Here is an 18,570-nt window from a genome sequence, read left to right on the forward strand (position 1 = left end):
ATCCTGCTGCACTTCTTCGGATGCGCGGAAATCGTAGTATCTCCGCGTGTGCCATAGAGGTGCAGCATAACAATGACAATAGGCCATTTTCATGATGGCATCATTTTACTACAACTACCAGAATTCATTTCGTTTTCTGTTTCAAATTCAAATTTTGTAATCCCAGTGGACAACAAAGAACAATAGCTCTAATTAGCATGAGAAAACAAAAACCAGAAGGATTCTGGTAGTTGTAGTCAAATGACGCCATAGTGAAAATGTCCTATCCTTCTACTATCCGCCCGCCTCCCATTAGAAAAAAGCGAGATCATCGAGGCCAAGTATGGCATGTCGATCAGATTAGAAAACTAAAACAAAAGAATGAAAAAAAGTGGCCTTAATCAAAATTTTGACGCTTGAAAATTAAAGCAACGAGGTGCCAATGTTTAGTTAGGGTCAGAAAAGTCAGTAAATTGGTCAATGAAGATTTTGTAAGGTCAGAAAAGTCGGGGAGTTTTGCATTTTCAATTCCATAAAGTTAGGACATTTTATTTTAGCTTTGCCCCAAAGTTTGAGAAAGAGTTTCTTTCCTGGCAAAAGTAATGTCGTTTCAAACGATGTTTATGAAGAAAATGATTAATGCGACTTTCATCGTCGGCCTTAATGCCGAAGGATTTGTATGGGGTGATCATTGCAAACTTGGTTTTTGCTCAGTTAAAAGTCGGGACTTAACATCCTGTTGAATAGCGACCCTGTACAGTGATCTTTCATACGTACAATCTATCAGATAACGGAAATACTCCACAGTTTCCTCACGAAAATCAGCTATGGTATACTCAAACAATGAGCAAAACTGAGCTACTTTGGCCAAACTTGTAGAAGGCTCTTTTCTGGCACATTAACCAATCTCTATTATTTCAATAGCGCACTTTTCAAATGAGTGTCGTAAAACCAAAACAAAGGTAATTACTCTGACCAATCAAAAGAGATCAAAACGGCTCAATGAACCAATCAGAAATCGAAACAAATGCATGTAACCGGCGCCAAGCGCGGGAAAACGCGTGCGACCAAGGCACGATTGGTTTTGTTTTTGATCCTCATTGGTTGAGAAAGTGGCGCGAGTTTTGCTAATAACCAATCACAGTAAAGGAAAACCACAGTAAAGAAGAGCACAGTAAAGGAAAACCACAGCAAACGCGACGCTCAATTGAAAACCGCTTTATTCAAGGTTAATTTCTTACTAGAAAAGGAGATTTTCCAAGACTTTTTCGCCACATTACAAACACATTAACCGCGTGGGTGTTTTGTGCAAGTGACTTCACAGCTCTTAAAGAAACGGACAAAATTGCCTATGAATATTCAAACGATAGAAATCAGTTTTAATGAGCAAAACTGAACTACTTTGGCCAAAGTTGTGGAAGGTTTGTTTGTAACACATCAACGGATTTGCATTATTTCAATATTCATGGGTTAATTTCTCACTAGAAAGGGGGATTTTTCAAGAATTTTTCGCCACATTACAAACACATTGACCGTATCTTGAGGATGATTTGTACAAGTGACAGCGTCAGCGCTCTTATAGAAACGGAGAAAATTGCGTATGAATATTCAAACAATAGAAATTTAGGTAATTTTTTTAAAAAAATTTGTACAATGCCCGTTTTAAGCTCACTGAACCAGTTTCTCTTGTTTAAATTTTCATGGTTCATGAAGCCCGTTTGAAGCTCATTAACGAACTAGTTTCTGTTTCAATAATCATTGGTTAATTTTTCACCGGAAAAGGCGATTTTCCAAGAAATTTTTCCCGAATGTCTTCATTATGTGGCTGTTTTGTGTAAACGACAACAACAAAGCTCTCAGTATAGCAACGAAGAAAATCCCTTATGAATATTAAAAACGATAGAAATTTGTTAATGGTTAGCTTGTGAACAGGCTGAAAGCGGGGTATGGGGTGAAAAGAAAAATTCCGCCAGCCGGGCGAGCGGAGAGCGTTATACCCCACATGGGAGCCTGTTTACAAGCTAAAATGAGGTAGTTTGGTCAAAGTTGTGTTGATCAGCTTTATATTATTTGAATATTTATGGATAAGCTTCTCATTAGGAAAGAAGATTTTCCCAAGATTTTTCTTTCGCATTAGAAAGAAACTGATTGTTTGGACGTTTTGTACAAGTGACAACTCTATGAACATTCAAAGAAAAAAATTTGTATATGAGCAAAATTGAAATACTTTTGTCAAAGTTGTACAATGCCCGTTTTAAGCTCATTAACCGATTTCTGTTGTTTGAATATTCCCATGAATTAATTTCTCGTTAAGCAATTTTTGAATAGAAATTTGTTAATGAGCAAAATTTAGTTACTTTGACCAAAAATTGTAGAAGGCTCGTTTAAAGCTTAATAACCAATTTCTATTATTTGAGTATTCACTGCTTAGTTTCTTACTGGAAAAGGGGATGTTGCAAGATTTTTCTACCCTATTAAAAAAAACCAACATTGATTCATTGTAAGGATGTTTTGTGCAAGTGACAACGACAGATCAGAGCTCCCATAGCAGCGGAGAAAATCGGCTATGAATGTTCAAACAATAGAAACTTGTTAATGAGAAATATTGGGGTACTTTGGTCAAAGTTGTTGAAGGCTCAGTTAAAGCTCATTAACCAGTTTCTATTGTTCAATATTCATGGCTTAATTTCTCACTAGGAAAACCGGATTTTCCAAGGTTTTTTTGCCCCATTACAAACACATTGATCGGGTCGATGTTTTGTGCAAGCATCAGCGCTCGAACTCTTTTAGCAACGGAGAAAAGCGCCTTTAAATATTCAACCAATACAAATTGGTTAATGAAACAAACTGGGGTACTTTGGTTTAAGTTGTACAAGGCCTGTTTCATGCTCATTAACGAATTTCTGTTGTTTCAATACTCGTGGATTAATTTCTCACAAGGTATGGGGATTTTCCAAGAATATTCTGCCACATTACAAAGACATCGACAGTGTGGTTTTGTGTAAACGACAACGATAGAGCTCTTATAGAAACAGTGAAAATCGCCTGTGAATTATAACCATAGAAATTTGTTCATGAGAAAAATTGAGGTACTTTGGTCAAAATTGTACAAGGCCCGTTTAATTAAGGTGATTCTACTGAATTGCATCGCAATTTCTTACTGCGCATAATTTAGCGCGCGCACTGCGTTGGAAACATGATGTCTTTTCCTTGATGCTAAGCGCAGACAATTAATAAATAACTAGTTATTTTCTCCCAAACGAGCATGGTAACCTATAATTTTTTATCTCGTTATTCTAACTTAGCTATTATCATCTTAATGTTTAAAATTTTTCAGAAAAAAATGACAGAAAAATAAGTTATTGCCAGAATAGACCATTTCCGAGTTGCTTTGAACCTCATTATGAAGCATATGACATCTGATTAATCTCTACTTTGTTAATTTTATTTCTTACTTTTTGTTTGATTGATTATTCTTAAATTTTAGATAGTTTTACAGCACAAATGTAAAACGCAGTTAATGGAGCGTGACACTCAATACCCTGTGGGCTTTAAGTGTTACTGTAATGTACCGGTCAACTGTTGTACCTTTATCTTTATCTCTTTGTTGTCGCTTTGATTGTTAGGATCCATTGTAACATTTCGCAACTGTCTCGTTGCAGTATATTTCATGCTTGCTAAGTGGTTCGATTGGTAAATACCCCCATTCATGTCTGAATTCTTATGTTGTAATGTCTAGCCTTCTATGTTACGGCCTTTCCAATTGGCTTAGGCTTTGATCACTGTCGAACTATATAAACGTACTGTACGAGGTTTCAAGTCACATTTCTGGTAGTTGCTCAACTGTCTGTAAATCAAGTTTGTAAATTTACCTTCCCTGCCTCCCTGTAGGAGGTCTTTGTTCTAATTCAATAAACTTGGGGGACACTTCTCTAGGAGGGTGGCGGTTAAGTCTGCGCAGCGACTTCCCCAAGCAAGCTCAATTTATTGTTTTTCTCATTTTCTGCTGGCCAACAGTCTTGTCCGATCCAGCTCTGCTGGGGAGATAGGTGAGGCCCTATAAGTCGTCTAGTCACTAGGTGTTTGCGCGTTGCTGGCCTGACGTTTCAGCTCGTAGTGCTGCCGCAGTAGCGCGTTGCTGGCCAAGGTTACAGCTCGTAGCGCTTCTAGTTTTTTCTGACCTGCCAATACTCTTCGTAAATTGGCGCGTTGCTGGCCTCAGGTATGCTGCCGCAGCAGTGTGTGGTTGCAGCTCGTAGTGCCAAGAAGTGAGGCCTTGAAATGGTCATGCAAGCGAAGTCGCCTGTCGTGCCAATCACTGAGCGGTGTCCCCCCATTACGCCAAAAGGTGTGGTTGTCTTGCTTTTAGTCATAGTTTGATCTTAAATCAGCCAAGCAGATGTAGTCTCAACAAAGTTAGTTATACATTATCTGAAACAGCGACATTAATATTTTATTGATTTTGACTAAATTTTTCGTTTTTATATTGTAAGCGCTTTTGAATGTTATATAAAAAGCGCTATATAAATTGATTATTATTATTATTATGAAAGCGAGGCTAAGTGCAAAGCTTCTGTTATGAAAATTAGTTTGCTTTCATACGCAAAAAAAAAAAAAACAACAACTAATTTTCATATGAAACGTTTTGCACTTAGTCTTTCATGATGAGGTTCACAGCAACTCGGAAATGGCCTATTACAAGTCAGTGCCAACCACTCGCGGGTCTGAGAACTCGCACGCAAGAAATTAAGGTGGCCGAACACAGTTTTCCAGTATACAGGTGTTAGTAAACATTATTTGAAAACTACGTACTTCTGAGTACCCGAAATTAGCATGGTGCAAAATTAACAAACAAGGAATAAATTTTGATACTTCTTGTTGAGCAAGGTGCCGTTGCCATGGCAACGCAGTAAGCTATTTACCATCCACAAGTAATGGTTTTCCTTAATTTTTAGAAAATGCACTCGTTAGATTTTTTCCATTTTTTGTATCCAGAAAAACCCACAAAATACTGACATAGTGACGCTGCTTTAATGTAATTTTAACAGAGAGATCTCCTGTAAATGTTGGTTTTACACTTTAATGTTTTTTGTAGTTACCCTCTGTTAGATTTTGGTTTTTGTTTGTAGGCGAGTTACGCTTTTAGAGAACTACTGTTTTGTCAAATTTCACGAAATTCTAACGAGTGGTTCCTTAGAAAACAGTTCATTTCCATTAAAACAACCAGTCGCAATTTTTTGGTCAAATGCGCATGCGTGGCTTTTAATTAGGTTTTCTCAGCAGAGATATAAAGCGTGCAAAAAGGATTAGTTCTTCGTGAACTCACTTTCTTTGTTCGGTGATAAATGATCGAAGAAGGATTCACAAACGAGAAACTAAGTTATTTTAAGAGCAAAACTCACCTTTGTGATCCATTTGGTATAAAATCGAGGGATCGATAGAATTTGTTTACCACAACCCCAGCGCGCGCTTAATAGCATCACTAACAGAATCTGTAAAGCGCGCGCAAACTGTGTTCGGCCACCGAACACAGTTTGCGCGCGCTTTACAGATTCTGTTAGTGATGCTATTAAGCGCGCGCTAGGGTTGTGGTACGTTAATACGGCGGTCGTTAAAGTGATCCCTCAATTTCACATGAAATGGATAATAAAGGTAAGTTTTGATCCTAAATAACTAAGTTTCTTGTTTCTGGACTCTTTTTCTTTTCTTTCCGAGCAAAAAAGTCATTCACCGAGACCTTTTGCATGCTTTTCAACTTTGCCATGAAACCCAATTAAAGCCACGCATGCGCATTTGACCAAAAAATTGCGACTGGTTGTTTTCGTGGAAATGAACTGTTTTCTAAGGAACCGCTCATTAGAATTTCGTAAAATTTGGCATGAAAATAGTTCCCTAAAAGCGTAACTCGCCTACAAAGAGAAACCTAAATCTAACAGAGGGTATCTTCACAAAACATTAAAATGCAAAATCAGTATTTACAGGAGATCTGTCTGTTAAAATTACATGAAAATAGTGCAACTGTGTCAGTGTTTTGTGAGTTTATCTAGACTGCAAGCAGTCCCTTTCTGGATAGTCGAGAGGTCGCGCGAAATAGGCAAGCGCGACAAAACTGGAGCAAACGAGCGGAGGGAGGGCTTGGGGAGAGGCGTGAAAAAGGGGAAAGTCTCTTCTCATTTATTTGTCCTCGCTCCAGTCTCGCTGCGCTGTGAGCGCATCATCTCGACTGACCAGAAAGGGACTGCTTGCAGTCTAGAGTTTATCTGGATACAAAAAATGGAAAAAATCTAATGAGTACATTTTCTAAAAATAAAGGAAACCTACAATATATGGACGTTTAATAGTTCGCTGCGTTGCCATGGAAACGGTCCTTAGCTCGACAAAACGTACAAAAATCCATTCTTTCTTAGTTAGTCTTACACCATACCAATTTTGGGCGCCCAGAAGTACATAGTTTCCAAATAACGTCTTCTAACACCTGTACACTAAAAAACTGTATTCGGCCACCTTAAACGTTTTGGGTCGATACTGCTTCATATTGTACTTCACTGCCAAGAAATTCACCTTTAGTGTCCGATTATGCTTCATACATTTTATGCATAACGGTTTTCTAAGTGCTGCTTCACTTCTGTTAGAACTGTTACCAGACATGGCAAAAACTAATTTTTGAAAGCGATTATTGCCAGCTTAAGTGGTTCGTGGCTCCTACGCGGACAAGGTGACCCATCTTTTTATTTTATTTCTGGAAATAATGCATGGTAATGAACAATCACAAAAAGTTTGAGAAAACTTTATTTCGCAACAAACAACTTTTATCTTTCACACCTGCGTGTCATTTCCCATGAATCTTCGCAAGTTTGGTACCGGGTTAGTTCGTCCATCTTGTGGCGGGAGCTATGAACATGTGACCGAGAAAAGGTCAGTCAACTTTACAACTGCGCTTTTATATTCCCTCTGTTAAAACTCTTTTTGTACTTTTGCATCTATAGATAAACTTAAAACACCTAGTTTGGTTTTCAGTGGGCTGGTTCGAGAACTGCAAGACAGTGAAGACACTGCATGCAGCGGAGCTATTTAGGCAAGCTAGGCGAACGGGTAAGCTTATCTTTTCTAATTTTTATACTTTAACGTGGTTAATGGTTTCCTAATAAGTGGATATTGAAGTAAGGCTTACGAGATGAAGGGACATAAACTTAAACTTTAGAGGAAGGGGCTCGGCGCACATCATAAGAAACCATTTCACAAGTATTTGCGTATCAATGAGTTTATTTTGAAATTATGGGAATTTGTAAGTGTTATGTAAAAAATTGTGAATTTAGGTGAATCCTTGCATTGGATTAAAATGTATAAATTTCTATTCAATTTTTGACCAAAATTTCAGGCCTTACTAATGCACCGGTCCAGCAATGTCAATCCCACAGGAGAGGGGTTGGGGTGGATTGAGGGGTGGAGGAGGGGGGGGGGGGGTTGGTTAGTGCAGGGGACAACAGGTGGGGATTTTACAAGAAGGTCCATCCCCTCTATGGGGTGTTTAGGGCAGTTGATCAAAATAAATTTTTCTGGGGTTTTCGGTTTCTCTGGGTTTGATTCTTTGATTCTTTGTGGAGACACTGGGTGCTTACCATTTACATGGAAAACCCGGATATTCTAGTTGGAAAACCAAATGGTACGCATCATTCCATTTGGAGTACTTCTAAAATTATGGGCTTCTGGTCAAAGTGATGCATTTTTATTACTCCTTTTGGGATTTACAGCTGATGTTCATACATTTTGAATGTTATCCATCCTCTGTTAAGACAAGCTAAATCATTTCCAGGGCTTCTGATATTATGGGATGTTGCGATTTCGCATAATTGACCTAAAATCGCAACAAATCGCACAATTTATGAAAAATCGCAGAATTTGTACAAAATCGCACAATTTAAGAAAAAAAGAGCAAAAATCTCCCTTAATGTTAACTTCTCTGATAATTTAAACATTATTTCGATGAGTTTTTTCTTTCAAAAGGCGTCAAAAATCACCTGGAAGCGTTCGTTCGTTGATTAAGCGAACAAACAGGCGTTCTATGCTTCATTTTACATGCTGGGGACCTGGTGCTGGTTTTCAATATTAAGCAAGTGATCATTGGCACGGAATAAACAATCCTTTTGTGTAAATACACCAATCACAATCATTGATATATTCTTAAGATGGAAAACTGCTTGATAGTCGCTTGCAATGTGTAGTTATTTTGTTTTAATGGAAACAAACATCCTCATTATGGATAAGTTTGTTGTCAAAATGCCAAGCGCTTCTTCGCAGGAGAAAAAAAGATCGCACCTTCCTATAAATATTTCGGCGAAAGACAGGGCAAGAAAGTACTCCAAAGGAATGTTTCATGTTGACGATGGTCTGTTGTTTAAGATGTTTAATTTTATTTATTTGCTCTTTGTGCAATATAGTGGTTGATCATCTTCGAAAGTTTGTGGTTGACAAGCACCTTGAAGCTGAGTCACATATAAGCAGAACGCGGAAAAAAATGCGGATGGGAAGCAACAAACGCTGACTTGACCAAATTAGCAATATCTGATTTTCAATAATTTGAGATGAGGCAACAAATGATTTATTTCAGCTCTTTCTTCATTTCTCCGTGCTCTAATTGCTTCTTGAACAGCAAAACATGTGCTCCTCTTAGACCTAATAAAACAAGGTTAAATTAGCTAAAATGAAATCGCATAATTTGCCGCATAATAGACCTTTCTTGCCGCATAATGAGACTTAAAAGTGCCGCATAATTTCCAAATTTTTTTCGCACCCGATCAGAAGTCCTGCATTTCGTATTGATGCCAAAAATTTTCCATCCTGGTGGTTTGCGTGCCCGCTGCCCACTGCCCACTGCCTCCAAGGCTCAGCATGGTTGTCAGCGCCCAGGCTGTAGTGAATTGAATGACCAGTCTGCAGAGTATAACAAAACTTGATGAGATTTTTGTGCACACAGCTCTAGGCATTTTCTAAAACAAATATTAATAAATAGGATTTTCTGAAAACTCTGACCCATGCACTTGCATGCTCTTCAGACTGATTGATTGTATGAAGAATCAAAGGAACAGCTCTAAACAATTTGGACTATCTACGTATAACTTAACTGTTATTGCTAGTTACATGTACAGTCCAACCTGTATATAACGGCCACCCTTGGGACTTGAGGAACTGGCCGCTTAATACAGGTGGCCGCTTAATACAGGGTCACTAAGAATACTCACTGGGCATTGTCTAATGTTAATTTTAATAGCGTATCATACAAAAAAACTTCACGCAAGGTAACAATAGGAAAACCAACACTCGTTCAAGCGATCGATACTTTAAACAAAGCTCAGTGCCAACTTGTAACTTAATGGTATAATATACGTAACATTGTGTAAAAGTACTATACAACAAATTGTCCTCTACTCTCCCACGGTATACAGGGCTCTATTTCTATGACTTACAGTTCACAACAAAATATCTCATTTCGTCATTTCATAGTTGTTACGCTCAATGTTCAATGTCACATGGCTGAAGAACAAGCTAATTAAAGAGGAATTTCTTGCTAAAGAGTGAAGCATATTCAAATCAAACTTTTTTTAGCGTTCGTGTTATGGTACTGTACTTCAGCACATTGCGGACATCTGAAAAGCGTGCACCATATTAAACGGCCGAGTATCAGCTTACAGTAGCTCTGTACATGCTATTTCTTTATAGTGATGCTGGATCGCATTTTAAACAATAAAATAGCGCATAAAATAACACATGGCTTAGTATCCATTCAAGGGTGGCTGCTTAATACAGGTAAAAATAACAAAGAAAGACAAACATAGGACTGCTACAGGGTGGCCGCGGCCGCTTAATAGAGGTGGCCGCCTAATACAGGTAACAAATACAGTGTTTGTATGAGCGAACAATCGGGACTTTGAAAACTGGCCGCTTAATAGAGGGTGGCTGCTCAATACGGGGCCGTTATATACAGGTTCGACTGTATATCATAAATTGTGAGTTTTCATTAGTTTGCTTTTTAATGGTAATATGACTGCGTGGAGTCCAATTCAGTCTGTAATTATATGAGTGATAAAACAAACTGGACGACTGCGTAGCGGGAGTCCATTTGTTTCATCATGAGTATGATTACAAACTGAATTGGACGACACAAAGTCCTGATGATATGTAACATTCACATAACAATCTGCAAGTGAGACCACTCGTGACAAGCAAATGTTTGCTTGTAGCTTATGCACACAAAAAAATTCCCTGATTTAGCCACAGTATGTTGCTTTGTGGCCTGAGTGAAAAGACAACATTTTGCATTGCCACCAAAGCTCCGGCCATGTGGGCCACTTAGGCTCTTGTGCGACTTTACCTTTACCTTAAAAAACGCTGTCTGTTTACTCAGGCCAGTGTAAAGCAATATACAGAGGTATATTCCACAGAGGAATTAGAATGTTCAATTCATTCTTAGAATACTGATCATAGATTGACTGTAATGCCCTTTTACTGTAACTGTTGTATCATTAACTTGTCAACCACATATTTTCTTTATTTTTGATGCTGGCAGGATCAAGAAATGCATGAAGAGCAACTACAGGCAGGGAAAGGTACATGAAGCTTGCTTTTGTCACCAGTGGAATAAAGAGGATCAGGCTTGCATGTGTGTGGTACTAAAGTAAAAGTAACATACATGTTTATTAATAATTAAGTTATAGTTGCATACTTCATGTAGCTTGATTTTTAACCCAGGCCCCAATAGTGATGAACATCTCATATCTCCTTACCATATTGCTACTTCATTGAACATGAGAATCAAAGAATTGATCAACAAAAGATATCCTGATGTTCTGACAAATTCTCCCAACTAATGCCATAAGAAATGTTTGGACAACAATAACGAGAACATACATTTTGATATTGTGGTAAGGCCAACTAACCTAACAGCCACTGAGTGTATAGTCTGTATTAGGATGAAAATTAGGCTAAAATAAGGCCAAAATTAACCTGACCACATAATCCTGAAAAATTGTTGAAAAGTAGAGTGTATATAGTATTCAATGAAAATTAGGCTAAAATAAGGAGACCAAAACAAACCTGACCACAAAGTCCTGAAAAATTGTTGAAAAGTAGAGTGTATAGTATTAGGATGAAAATTAGGCTAAAATAAGGCCAAAACTAAGCTGACCACAAATTCTTCCAAAATTGTCGAAAAGAAGAGTGTATAGTATTAAGAGGAAAATTAGGCTAAAATAAGGCCAAAACAAACCTGACCACAAAGTCCTGAAAATTTTTGCAAACTAGAGTGTATAGTATTAAGATGAAAATTAGGCTAAAACTAGTATACCGGAACGGCAGTGAATGCTGCCTTGGGGAGGCAGGTGACTGCTGTTATGATGAGAATAAGAAGGGGAGGTTGAAAGAGTTGAAAATGACCCATGGTGCTCATTTGAAACCGGAAAACACAGTGATGACAAGAAACATGTAAAACAACAGAAATGTGTATTTAATGACATGTTGAAAGTACAAAGGAAACAGAACTTACAATTGTATTTGTTTGAAACTGTTAAATATACAATAAATTGTAGTATGATTTTACTTAACGGTGGAACAGACTTCTGAGTTATACTTACTGTTACTAAGTAGTGAGCGTTTCTAAAACGCCCTCTATTAGAGTGATTACATAAAACCTGTGAAACAGCTACATACAAGGCTAAAAATATCGGACATTTGAAATGTTGTTTCCTGTTGCACTTGTTTATTTGGTAAGATAATGAATCTAACTTTTGTTTTACGGGGCGTATAAACATACACCAAGAGATCAAGTTTGGAACGAGGCGTATAAACATGCACCAAGTGATCAAGTTTAGAACGAAGTGTGAAAATTCACACCAAACGAAGTAATGGAAAACTAAAGTTTACCGACCTTGCAGTGAATACAATGATTCGCGTAAAAAAAAATCTGATAGAAAATAAAATGTTGTTTACATGTCAAGCATGTCATTGAAAACGACTAACATCCAGTAAAACATTTGAAATGCGTATGTTATTCACATATTCATGACTTAAGCTGAGCTAAAATGCAGTTTTGCCATGCTGAAAAAAATATAATCAGAAGATTGCACGATTGGAATTAAATACGCTGTCTCAGCGATTTCGGCGCGGCCGGCTTCAAGAGTTCTGAAACATGGCTAAACATGAATGATTCTTCTACAAATACAGTCCTTGTATGCATTATTTGCTTTTCGCATGAGGTAGTGTTCAAATTATAGTGTAAGTACGTAGCTTGAGTGCCTACGTTTTGTATTTAAAAATGAACAAAGTTGGAAATAATCAACCCAGATAAGCTTACGTAATCAACAACACAACTTTCAAGAATTTGCCTTCACTTTTACCTCGAGGGTTCTCGAGGATATCCCTGACGCTGAAATTGCAAGTATATTGCGTTCTGAAATTAAAAGAGATTCAGTTTAGAAAATATAAACGAAGTAGAAACATTCCGCAAAATCAGGGGCATTCAAAACGACGAAAAATACTCATTTTACAATAACTGTCCAAATTCTCGCGCGCTGATTGGCTCGTAGCTATTGTCTATAAGAGTACAGACAATAAAAATGACATCAGATGTAACGCGCGCGCTTTCTCAACGAAAAAAATAGCCAATTCCGCTTGTACTTTTTCCATGTTATTGTAAAAAACAAATCGACGGCAGTTTTCTATGGTCTATACTCTTATAGACCATAAAATGACGCCATAAAATATCCAAAACTTGGCAGTGAAACCACTCGCCTGCGGCTCGTGGTTCCACTTGAGTTTTGAACATTTTTTGACGTCATTTTATGGTCTATAAGAGTATAGACCATAGAAAACTGCCGTCGATTTGTTAACCTTCATTTCTCTCCCTTGCTCTGTCTGAAACTTGAAAAAGCAAAGCAGCGCTTTGCATTGTGGTGCCCACAAAATTAACCACAATTCCTTTTTCCTTTGATCTTTGCGTGACCACAATCCTTTGCATTTTGCAAGAGAGCTCTCGCAAGGCCCCATAAGTATATTTCTGTGCCGATTAGAGTTGCTGCCTTGCTCGGTCGCTTCAGGCTCCCTCGCTGCGGCAGCAATAAGGCCAAAACTAAGCTGACCACAAATTCTTCCAAAATTGTCAAAAAGTAGAGTGTATAGTATTATGATGAAAGTTAGGCTAAAATAAGGCCAAAACCAACCTGACCAGAAAATCTTGAAAAATTGTTGAAAAGTATTATAGTATTGTTGAAATGTGTAGTAGTAGGGTGTAAATTAGGCTAAAATAAGGCAAAACTAAGCTGACAACAAATTCGTCCAAAATTGTCAAAAAAAGAGTGTATGGTAATATGATGAAAATTAAGCAAAAACCAACCTGACCAGAAAATCTTGAAAAATTGTTGAAAAGTAGAGTGTATATATTAGGATGAAAATTAGGCTAAAAGGCTACTTTACCCTTTTACACTCCATTATCAACATACATATTCTCCTAATTGTTTTCCATAATACCTTATGGTACTAGTTGAGAGAATTTGTTTAAACATCAATGCATTTCATCTTTGGTGATCAATTGCTTTATTCTCATCGCTTACATGTTTAATCAGTTAGTGACATTGTCAGGGGAAAATAGATACTCATCACTATTGGGGCCTTAAGGGTTAAATCATCTTTTGCAGTATCTGTCAGATGTCACCAAAACAGGAAATGAGAAATTGAAAGTTGGAAATGAGAGACCATAACTAGTGAATGAGATTTTGACAACTATAACTAAAACCAACAGAAGAAAATTTAACTGTTGCCATTTTAGTCGATTTTAGTTGTCGAGTAGGCATTAACCTCTTTATGCACCACGTCTTTCAGTTGAAGGGCTTGCTCAAAAACGATACTAAGTGGAAATTTGGGCATGAATTCCAAATTGGGCCAAGTATTCTTTAACAGACTGGCTATCTGAAAAAAAAAAACAGTTATGTGACATGTTTTTTATCTTGAGGCTTAAATTTGAATAACTAATGTGGCTCTTTTCCTGATGTTAGCTCAATAGATGAGTGGAAGCAATAGGAAGTCATACAATGTAGCATTTTAAGCCTTGTGATGAAACTAAATTCTTTCATGAAAATCAGTCTATACCAAACGAGAACTTCTTTGGAACAACTTACATTTCATGGCCAGATTGCCACTTTGCATAGTTTTTGAGCAGGCCGTTCAACTGAAAAAAATCTTTCTGTATGAAAGTGTCCATAATCGTGGTGATTAAGTGAGGAAAGTTAAGTTATAAGTTGAACATGACTATGTTCTGACCATCATGAGGTAGGCGGTTCAAAATTGCTGGGATTTTGCATTCACTGTTTCAGCCCTGTGGTTGTATCAGTTGTATTACAAAAATGAATGCCGGTTTTACAGCTAGAACGTACTTGACTTGGTACTTAAATTTGAATTTTGTTTATAACTTCTAAAGCACAATTTGGAGTCAGTAAATTTTTTATGTGCAAAAGCTGAGCACTTTTAGTTCCCTATTTCTATATTTGTATATTTTCTGTATTTTCTTATATTTGTATCTCTAAAATGTGAATAAGAATTTCAGCTGCCTTGTCTGTTCACTTAAATGTGTTCTTGAGAGAGATGTCTTAATCTATTAGGCACCAATACTATCTGGAACATCACACACCAAAATGGGGTAGTGATTTTAAGTTGGGCTGTTGTTTGCCAATATTGTATTGCTCATGTTTTGATGGCTAAAGAGTTGATGTTTCATTCATTGAGTCACATGCATATTGAGATTGTGAAAAATTAATCACATTTTTGAAACCTGGTGATGGCTTGGTTCGCCTGTTTTATAGCAAGAAAAGCTGATAAAAATAAAGTTATCACCATCACTTAGCAAAGTTTCCATCAATTTTGTTGGCAATAAAAGCAGTGAGTGGTAAATCACAAATCTCTGGTGCATCATGACATCAGTCGGTAACATCTCTCTTGGGTGAACATGAGCAGAGAAGTTAGCTGAAATCTGGCCACTGTGGTGTTGCATTGGGGCAGTAGAAATGAATACTTCGTTTTATGAACAGAGTTGATAAGGTAATTTGGTCACTGTAAAGTGATTTCAAGTGCTGATCAAATTGTTCTGACGGAGGGCTGACACTTGAAACATCAGCAGGCGATTCCCTTTACGTTTGCAAAATTACCATGTGAACTTGATATTTTTAAAACTGCTTACCCTCTACTGTTTGGGAGATTGTGGTGCTACCTAAGAAAGTTTTTAAAGTAATTTTTTGACATATTTTCATTACAATCTGATGACTTTCATTGCAATTTTGCCATTAGCCTGTGAAATTGCTAGAAAGCAACATACCAAAATAGCAGATTGCGTTTAACTGGATAAGGCTTAAAAACAACTTCAGAAATGAATTTGCAGAATTTAGCAAAGTGTAAAACTTTCTAGAGATCTGATTTAAACTCGAGTAAGGAGTAGAGAAATGTTCACAGAAGCAGGAACATTTTACAAAGAAATGTATTGCGTGTGGGTGACTGCCCTTCCCTTTTGCAAAATTATAGTCTATAGTATTAGGCCAAAATCAGAATACATAGTATTAGCATGAAAATTAGGCCAAAATCGTAGTCTATAGTCCATAGTCTATACATTGAAACTATGGCCAAGAACCATAGTCTGTAGTATTAGGATGAAAATTAGGCCAAAAATCAGAGTGTATAGTATTAGCATGAAACTTAGGCAAAAAATCAGAGTGCATAGTATTAGCATGAAAATTAGGCCAAAAATCAGAGTGCATAGTATTAGCATGAAAATTAGGCCAAAATCCTAGTCTATAGCATTATGATGAAACTAAGGCCAAGAACCATAGTCTATAGTATTAAGATGAAAATTAGGCCAAAAATCAGAGTGTATAGTATTAGGATGAAAATTAGGCCAAAATTGTAGTCTATAGCATTACGTTGAAACTAAGGCCAAGAACCATAGTCTATAGTATTAGGATGAAAATTAGGCAAAAAATCAGAGTGCATAGTATTAGCATGAAAATTAGGCCAAAAATCAGATTGCATAGTGTTAGCATGAAAATTAGACCAAAAATCACAGTATACAGTATTAGCATGGAAATTAGCCCGAAAACCATACTGTGTAGTATTAGGTGTAAAATTAGGCCAAAAATGATAGTAATAACTAAATGATATAAGTTTTTGCATCAAAAGGAAACTTGGAAAAAAATCCGAGCTCCAAGTTTCCATTTGATGCAAAAAGTTATCATGTTATTTCTAACAAAAGACTCAAAAATGATAGTCTATAGTATTACAATCAAAATTAAGCCAAAATCAAAGTGTATAGTATTAGTATGAAAATTACACCCAAAATGATGGTCTATAGTATTACGACCAAAATCAAAGTGTATAGCATTAGGTTAAAAATTAGCCCGAAAACCATAGTGTATAGTATATTAGCTGTAAAATTAAACCAAAAATGATAGTCTATATTATTACGATCAAAGTTTGGCCAAAACTAAAGTGTGTATTATTAGGATGAAAATTAGCCAGAAAACCCCGAAAAACTATCTATAGTATTAGCTGTTAAATTGGGCCAAAAATCACAGTATATAGTATTGGGATGAAAATAAGCCCGAAAACCATAGTCTATAATACCATTACAATCAAAATTAGGCCAAAATCTAAATGTATAGTATGTGGATGAAATGATCCTGAAAACTATCTATAGCATTAGCTGTAAAATTGGTTCGAAAACAAAGTGTATAGTATTAGGATGAAAATTAGCATGAACACCATAGTCTATAGTTTTATGATCAAAACTAGGCCAAAATCATAGTGTATAGCATTAGGTTGAAAATTAGACCGAAAACCATAGTGTATAGTATATTAGCTGTAAAATTATGCTAAAATGATAGTCTATAGTATTACGATCAAAGTTTGGCCAAAACTGAAGTGTTTATTATTAGGATGAAAATTAGCCCAAAAACCATAGTCTATAGTGTTAGGTCTAAAATTAGGCCAGAAATGATAGTCTATATTATTACGATAAAAATTAGGCCAAAATCAAGGTGTATAGTATTAGGATGAAAATTAGGCCGAAAACAATAGTCTATAGTATTACGATCAAAATTAGGCCAAAAATGATAGTCTATAGTATTACGATAAAATTAGGCCAAAATCAAGGTGTATAGTATTAGGATCAAAATAAGCCCGAAAACAATAGTCTATAGTATTAGGTCTAAAATTAGGCCAGAAATGATAGTCTATATTATTACGATAAAAATTAAGCCAAAATCAAGGTGTATAGTATTAGGATGAAAATTAGGCCGAAAACAATAGTCTATAGTATTACGATCAAAATTAGGCCAAAAATGATAGTCTATAGTATTACGATAAAATTAGGCCAAAATCAAGGTGTATAGTATTAGGATCAAAATAAGCCCGAAAACAATAGTCTATAGTATTAGGATTAAAATTAGGGCAAAATCAAAGTGTATAGTATTAGGATGAAAATTAGGCCGAAAATCAGTCTATAGTATTACGATCAAAATTAGGCCAAAATCAAAGCGTATAGTATTAGGATGAAAATTAGGCCAAAAACCATAGTCTACAGTATTAGGTATAAAGTTAGGCCAGAAATGATAGTCTATATTATTACGATCAAAATTAGGCCAAAATCAAAGTGTATAGTATTAGGATGAAAATTAGGGCAAAATCAGTGTATAGTATTAGGATGAAAATTAGGCCAAAAATCATAGTCTATAGTATTACGATCAAAATTAGGCCAAAATCAAAGTGTATAGTGTTAGGATGAAAATTAGGCCAAAATCAAAGTGTATAGTATTAGGATGAAAATTAGGCCAAAAACCATAGTCTACAGTATTAGGTATAAAATTAGGCCAGAAATGAGTCTATATTATTACGATAAAAATTAGGCCAAAATCAAGGTGTATAGTATTAGGATCAAAATAAGCCCGAAAACAATAGTCTATAGTATTAGGATTAAAATTAGGGCAAAATCAAAGTCTATAGTATTAGGATGACAATTAGGCCGAAAATCATAGTCTATAGTATTACAATCAAAATTGGGCTAAAATCCACATGTATGGTATTAGGATGAAAGTTAGCCCGAAAACCATAGTCTATAGTACTATGATCGAAATTGGGCCAAATTCAAATTGTGTAGTATTAGGATGAAAATTAGCCCAAAAACCATAGTGTATAGTTTTAGGATGAAAATTAGGCCAAAATCAAAGTATATAGGTTTTAGGTATAAAATTAGGGAAAAAAAGTCTATAGTATTATGATCATAATTAGGCCATAGTATAGTATTAGGATGAAACCCAAAACCATAGTATTAGCTGTAGAATTAGGCCAAAAATGAGTCTATAGTATTACAATCAAAATTAGGCCAAATCAAAGTATACACTATTTGGATGAAAATTAGGCCGTGAACAATAGTCTACGTTTTAGTTGTAAAATTGGGCCAAAAATGATGGTCTGTAGTATTAAGATGAAAATTATACAAATAAGAAGTCCATATGTAAAGAATGAAAAAGATCAATAAAACTGCTTTGTTGTGTAGCTTTTGTT

At 36.2% G+C, this 18,570-nt stretch overlaps 1 long non-coding RNA gene across 2 annotated transcripts; it reads left to right on the forward strand.

Annotated features, from left to right (window-relative positions):
• The first annotated feature begins 6,994 nt into the window (after nt 1-6,994).
• LOC146465120 (uncharacterized) lies at nt 6,995-18,561 on the forward strand. Of its 2 annotated transcripts, XR_014868354.1 has the most exons (4): nt 6,995-7,071; nt 10,544-10,636; nt 13,665-15,550; nt 15,752-18,561. It is a non-coding gene; the product is annotated as an uncharacterized LOC146465120 (long non-coding RNA). The 2 variants fall into 2 exon arrangements; XR_014868353.1 differs by lacking the exons at nt 6,995-7,071; nt 10,544-10,636 and having other exon boundaries at nt 12,461-15,550.
• Nucleotides 18,562-18,570: the final 9 nt, after the last annotated feature.

This window comes from Pavona decussata, unplaced genomic scaffold (genome assembly GCF_977016875.1).
Source record: "Pavona decussata unplaced genomic scaffold, jaPavDecu1.1 SCAFFOLD_157, whole genome shotgun sequence".
Taxonomy (NCBI): domain Eukaryota; kingdom Metazoa; phylum Cnidaria; class Anthozoa; order Scleractinia; family Agariciidae; genus Pavona; species Pavona decussata.